Consider the following 7,172-nt stretch of genomic DNA (forward strand, 5'->3'; position numbering starts at 1 on the left):
CTCCTCTTGGGTGAAGTATTAAATGAGTTCATGCCTTTAAAGCATTTAGAACAGGGATGCCAGGGTGGCTCAGTCAGTGAAGTGTCTGCCTTAGGCTCAGATCATGATCCCAGGTTCCTGGGATGGAGTCCTGCATCAGGCTCCCTGCTCAGCGGGGAGCCTGCTTCTCCCTCTGCCTGCAGCTCCCCCTGCTGGTGCTCTCATTCTCTCTCTGACAACCAAATAAATAAAATCTATCTAAATAAATAAATGAGGCATGTAGGACAGTGCCTGGCACTATTTGGACTCTAGGTTAACTATTATGCTGAAAAGCACTAAGCAAACACAGCTCCAAGCTCCTGCCCTCCAACCAGATTGTTGCTCCCTGTGGAACAACTTCAGCTACATCACTTTTTCTGTGACTCCTACATTTGCAGCTCTATATAGGGAAAATAGAAGACGACCACTTTTCACCTAAATTCACTTATCTCAAGCTCTAAAGAGTATGCATCCTTCTCACATCTTTTTTTAATCTATGATGGTTTTTTTTTAATTTATTTTATGATGGTTTTTTCTTAAGATTTTTATTTTTTTAAAGTAATCTCTATACCCATCGTGGGGATCAAAGTTCCAAATGCCCCAATCTACTGCTAATGCCACCTTTCTCAGCCTGGACATCCTTAAGGATTTCAACCTATGCTTCATGGAGTACTCCCCTCCAAAAAAAAAAAGACACTGAAGCATGGCAGAATATGCCACCCCAAAAGATGCCACTTGGACATATTGAAAATTTTGAGCTGAAGGCAATAAGAAGTAGATACAAGAGAAGCTCTCTGCCCTTCCCCTATCGACTTAAAAGCAGGACATCAGTTTGTAAAGTTGTCTCTCCCACCAGGAGAAGGACAGAAGTTAATCACTGGTGACAGCTCTAGAACCTTAGCCCAGAGATGGCACCAGAAGAACCTACATAACAACCCTTACAAAGTAGCCATTATCGGGGCTCCTGCCTGCTTAGACAGTAAAGCATGCAACTCCATCTTGGGGTTGTGAGTTCAAACCCCATGTTAGGTGTTGTTAGGTGTAGAGATTAATTAAAAAATAAATAAATAAGTAAAGTGATTACATAGGGAAGAAAAAACTATATATTAAAAAAAATGTAGCCCTTATCTTCCATTCATTTTCTGCACATATTTATTTTCCCATAATTTGCTCCCCTAGAAATTCCTTTTCCTTTGTCTCATCACATGTCTAAAAATGTGTTATTCTTTTCTTAAGATGCTACAGAAGCCCAAGTCATTGTTGTTGTTGTTGTTTTTCTTCTTCTTCTTCTTTTTTAATAATCTTTTCACCCAACATGGGGCTCAAAATCACAACCCTGAGATCAGGAGTCACATGCTCTACCAACGGAACCAGTTGGGCACCCCACAGAAGCCTGAGTTCTAACCACTACTTTGAGTTACTCATCTCAGAGGGCTCCCATGTAATTTCGTGATATGCCGGTTGATATACTTGTTAGTCTGGGGACGCCTGAGTGGCTCAGTCAGTTCAGGGAGAGGCTCTTGATTTCAGCTCAGGTCATGATCTCAGAGTCATGAAATCAAACCCCATATCAGGCTCTGTACACAGCAGGGAGTCTGCTTGAGATTCTCTCAGTCTTGCTCTGCTCCCCACCCCCAACCCCTGCTCATGCTCTCTCTAAAGTACATATATTTACTTGTTAGTCTGCCTTTTGCACTCTGAATCACAGGTCCCCAACTTGAGAACCTAGGAGGGTAGATGGAAAAATACCTTTTTCTTCCCCTACCATAGACATTGACTGCAGGTGTTCTGTTTGCAAATAATTAAAGTTACAAGCCTCTTTGGAATGCTGCCCAAACATTGGTGGAAAGGGGTGAGGAAGGCCTGAACCTTGGGAGTTATTATTGCTCCTCATCTATCCCCTTGGCTACACTCTCCCTGCCAAGGACCTTCCAAGGGCAGGTAAAGAGATCTCATTCTCAGCACTTAGCTTTTTTTGTGTAGGTTGTCTCCCAGGGAGTTTCAATGTGGTCCTTAATGGCCACCTGAGCAGAGGTAGGAATAGCACTCGACCCAGGAGCTCAGCCACCTAGAAAGGACTCAGTATGCCAGAGATAAGTAAATGAGTCCACTTCATTCTTTTCTTGGCTCTGCACCCTGTTCTGCTGACTCCACTGCCCACAAACCAACAACAAAATGTTCGTGGTGCCAACATTTAAAAATTCAGAGTCTGAGATCCTCTGTCCACCATTCCCCTTCTGCTTATTTTCATTTGGCTTACATACAAATAACAAGAGGTAACAAACTGACAGCTAACAGAGCAGCTCCTTAGTTATCTCAACTTACCTCATTCAAATTTTGGAACAGGATACTTACTCATTCACCATTTAGTGATTGGCACAATGTACCAGACACTGGACACATACAATAACACAGGCGCCCCATCCTTAAGGAAGTTGGTGACATCACCTAAGGAGCTATAAATAATAGATTTATTACTGAAAACTATTGCATTATTTCCACATAGTTTAATAACTAACTAGGAATCAACTAGAAACAGAAACTGAATATAAGTGTTGTTTTAAAATGACTTAGGTGGTTGGATTGCTTGGGTGGCTCAGTTGGTTAAGCATCTGCTTTGGGTTCAGGTCACAATCTCAGGGTCCTAGGATCAAGCTCCATGTTGGGCTGCCTGCTAAGTGGAGAATCTGCTTCTCCCTCTCCTTCTGCTCCTCCCCCTGCTCATGTTCTCTCTCCCCCTCAAATAAATAAATAAATAAAATCTTTTTTAAAAATAATAAAATAAAATAAAATGGCTCAGTCAGTTGAGCAACAGAATCTTGATTTCAGGGGAGCCTGATTGGCTCAGTGGGTTAAGCCTCTGCCTTTGGCTCAGGTCATGATCTCAGGGTCATAGGATCGAGCCCCACACCGGGCTCTCTGCTCAGCAGGGAGCCTGCTTCTCCCCCCACTCCGCCCCCGCTCTCTCTCTGCCTGCCTCTCTGCCTACTTGTGATCTCTGTCTGTCAAATAAATAAATAAAATCTTTAAAAAAATAATCTTGATTTCAGTTTGGGTTGTGATCTCAGGGTCCCCACTGCCTCTTCCCCTGCTTGTACTCTCTTTAAGATGAGTGGATAAATCTTTTTAAAAATAAAATAAAATAAAATAAAATAACTCAATGGGTATGGATCTCTCCATAAGTTAGACCTTCCTCCCCCATCACTTCTCACTGGCATATTGATTTCCCCCTTCCCTCCTTTCTCTCCTGCACCCTGTGATGATTTCACTTTATACTTGTCCAGCTGCTACCACCCACTCTGTCTTGAGTTCCTTTCTCCCCAGAGAAGTTACAGACCTGGACCAAAGGAATCTTAGTCTGCATTCAAAACCAAATGGAGTGGGGCGCCTGGGTGGCTCAGTGGGTTAAGCCGCTGCCTTCGGCTCAGGTCATGATCTCGGGGTCCTGGGATCGAGTCCCGCATCGGGCTCTCTGCTCAGCAGGGAGCCTGCTTCCCTCTCTCTGCCTGCCTCTCTGTCTACTTGTAATCTTTCTCTGTCAAATAAATAAATAAAATCTTTAAAAAAAAAAACAAAAACAAATGGAGTTACCACTTATGAGAACTGAGTGATGTATAGAATTGTTGAATCACTATATTGTACACCTACAATTAATACAACACTGTATGTTAACTATACTGAAATTAAAATAACTTAATTAGAAGGGGCACCTGGGTGGCTCAATTAAGTGTCCAACTCTTGTCTTCAGCTCAGGTCATGATCTTAGGGTCCTAAGACTGAGCTTGGGATTCTCCCCCTCTGCTCAGGAGTGCATGCACATGCTCTCCCTCTCTCTTTCTTAAATAAATAAATAAATGCCTAAGTAACCAAAAATCATTTAAAAAATAATAAAATAACTTAATTAGAAAAAGATGGGCTTGGGCACTTTCTTTTAACCTCAAGTAAAATACTAACGGCTGACCCATCACCTGTTCTTGTGCAGCCTAGGGTCTAAGATTGGTTTTTACATTTCTATATAATGGGGGAAAAAATCAAAAGGTCATTATTTTATGGCATGGAAATTATGAAATTCACATTTTTGTGTGCATAAATGAAGTTTTAATGGAACACAGCCATGTTCATTCACGGTCTATACATGTTTTCTTGCTATATAAAGTTGTATAGAGACTGTATGTCTAAAAGTTTAAAAAAATTTCTTTGAAGGTATCTTTGAGCTTGCTGGGTGAATGCCCACATGCTGAGCTGGAAAAATTTATGGGCAAGAAGTTATCGTTGGAATTAAATGGTAGTAGCTATGTCTAAGGAATATCGTGATTGGACCCCTTCATGAATTCTGTGAGGGATGAGTGTGAGAAGTGGCAACCTGTGGGAGACAGAGCAACATTGGAATGATGATAATTGGAGGAAAGACTATGATCACAGTAGAAGCCTTCCACAGAGTATGAACTAAACCAGAATATAAACCAGAGAAATCAGATGCTTCCATGTTTTCTTCCTACAGCACGGTTTTTTTTTTGGGGGGGGGGGGTTGTTTTTTTTTTTAAAGATTTTATTTATTTATTTGTCAGAGAGAGAGAGGGAGAGAAAGCAAAAACAGGCAGACAGAATGGCAGGCAGAGGCAGAGGGAGAAGCAGGCTCCCTGATGAGCAAGGAGCCCGATGCGGGACTCGATCCCAGGACGCTGGGACCATGACCTGAGCCGAAGGCAGCTGCTCAACCAACTGAGCCACCCAGGCATCCCCCTACAGCACGTTTTAATGCAATATAAAAATTAGGTCAAGCACATTTCTTATTGAAATTTTTTGTTAAATAAACTTTTGTAATAGTAATAAAAATTTTATTCTCTGGTCATTTGCTGTAAGTTTGCCAACCTCTGGCTTAAAATACCCAGTTTGAAAGCAATCATGCTCAGCTCTTGTGTGATGTAACATAAAGTGCTTTCCAGATCTTGCCTCATTTGCTTCTAAAAACATCATAGGCTGGGTATTATCACCATTTGTTAGGTGACAAGAGACTGACAGAGAAAACTCTGCCAACATCAAAGGGGGGAGTCAAGCAAGGTCTGCGACTCCAAAGCTGGCACTCACCATGCTCCTGAGAGCTCTGAAGAGCACAGTCTGAATTATAACCCGTCTTCTTCGGACATCCAGCCACTGGTCCTAATTTTCTTCCTTGAGCCATCCATACAGTAATCTTTAAATATCTATAGGCCATAATTTTGTCTTCCTAGAGTCTTTGACTCTTACCTTGCCGTCGACTCTTTTATACCATCCACATCACGTTTATGAACAGGTTCCAGTTGGTCTATAGTCCAAGATCTTGAAGTGTGGCACCTCAAGAAGCTGATACGGGGGTAAATGCCATCAGCAGACTGCCTAGTTCCAGATGTTCTACATCTTCCCATCTTTATTTGTGACCAGTTGACTTTTTGGACCCAAAGGCAGAATCTTACACTTACTACTATTGAATTTTGGTCTGTAAGATCGAGTGTAAGTCTGTAAGATCATTCCTGCCTATTGAGATTTTATTTTTAATTCCAGTGTAGCTAATACAGTGTCATATTATCAGGTGCACAATATAATGATTCAGCAACTTCGTGTATTTCAGCAGTCAAGAGAGATGGACTCACTCCCCTTCACCTGTTTCACCCGCAGCCCCCACCCCCCTCCCCTCTGGTAACCACGTTTGTTCCATCGAGATGTTTTTGAATTCTCATTCTGCAAGCTGATGTTGCTCCTCTTTGCTGTCCACAAATATATGCACGCCTTGCCTCTGTCACTGGCAAACATGCAGTGGCTTTATCCTTCATTCCAGAAGGTGGCACTCATAGGCTATTCTGTCCTATAGGTGCTTTGGGATGTCAGACTAAAGTGACAGTCACAGTTGGGGGCGGGGGGGCAGGGAGCCCAGGTGGACATCATTACTTTCAATGTCCTCTCTCCTAACACCCACACATCCACTCCTAAAAAGAAAGTGAACTTGTTTCCAGCTCCTCCTCCTCTTTTCGAATTCTTTCCCATTCCGGAACCTTCTCTCCCAGCTCTCTTGAATCCCAGACCTTTCACTTGCCGAATACTGGTTGTGGATTTGGGCAAGTTACTTAGCGTTTGTGCCTCTTTCCCCTATCTGTGCAATAGGGAAATTGGTAATACCCAGTAAATAATTGAATGGGTGATAATAATCATTCAACAAGTTACCCCTCAAGAAAGAAAAATTCTCTGTTCATTAAATTTTTACAGCTAATACCAAAGGGGTAAATAAATCAGAGGATCTACAGAACTAGAGCTTTTTTTCCTTAAAGTTGCATTTTTCTTCACTTATTCCCCTTAAGTTGTCCCCATACCTCCATAAAACATACTTGTCCCTTCATTCTGAAATGGACCAAACCTATTTCCCTCCTGTCCTTCCTCTATAGATTCTGTTCTAAGGTTGTTTTTTAAGTAGGCTCCACGCCCAGTGGGCAGCCCAATGCAGGGCTTGAACTCAGGACCCTGAGATCAAGACCGGAGCTGAGATCAAAAGTTGGTCACTTAACCACCCCTTTTTAAGATTTTAAGTAATCTTTACATCCAACATGGGGCTGAAACCTACAACCTACAACCCCAAAATCAAGGGGTGTATGCTCCACCAACTGAGCCAGCCAGGTGCCCCCGTCTGTAGAATCTGTTAAGACAGAACACATCCTGGGGCACCTGGGTGGCTCAGTTAACTGCCTGCCGTCACCTCAGGGAATGATCCCAGGGTCCTGGGATGAGCCCTGGGTCAGGCTCCTTGCTCAGTGGGAAGCCTGCTTCTCCCTCCCCATCTTACTCCCCGCCCCCCCCCCCCCCCCCCCCGCCCCCGCTTGTGTTGTCAAATAAACAAAATCTTAAAAAAAAAAAAAAGCCGATATCTTTGACAATCATTTTATCCCCAATCACACTGGGTTTGTGTCTCAAAACACCTGTCTCCATAGAACTACTTCCCCCAGGTGCTACTTCAATTTAAGAGAATGTCCATTTGCATCAACCCCATTCAGGTACAGGCCAACTCTAAGTTTAAGACACATTATCAGGCTCTGTGGAAGGATTCCTCAAATCTCTTAATAAGGCTATCAGGAAGATTCTGAATATCCAAGTCACTCCGAAGTTCCTCTTCTTTTAACACAGACCCT

General features: G+C 42.8%; 1 pseudogene; it reads left to right on the top strand.

The window, feature by feature from the left end:
- The first annotated feature begins 4,272 nt into the window (after window positions 1–4,272).
- LOC111138794 lies at window positions 4,273–4,463 on the top strand (annotated as a pseudogene).
- Window positions 4,464–7,172: the final 2,709 nt, after the last annotated feature.

The sequence above is a fragment of the Enhydra lutris genome, unplaced genomic scaffold (genome assembly GCF_002288905.1).
Source record: "Enhydra lutris kenyoni isolate GAN:26980312 unplaced genomic scaffold, ASM228890v2 scaffoldscaffold94, whole genome shotgun sequence".
NCBI lineage: Eukaryota > Metazoa > Chordata > Mammalia > Carnivora > Mustelidae > Enhydra > Enhydra lutris.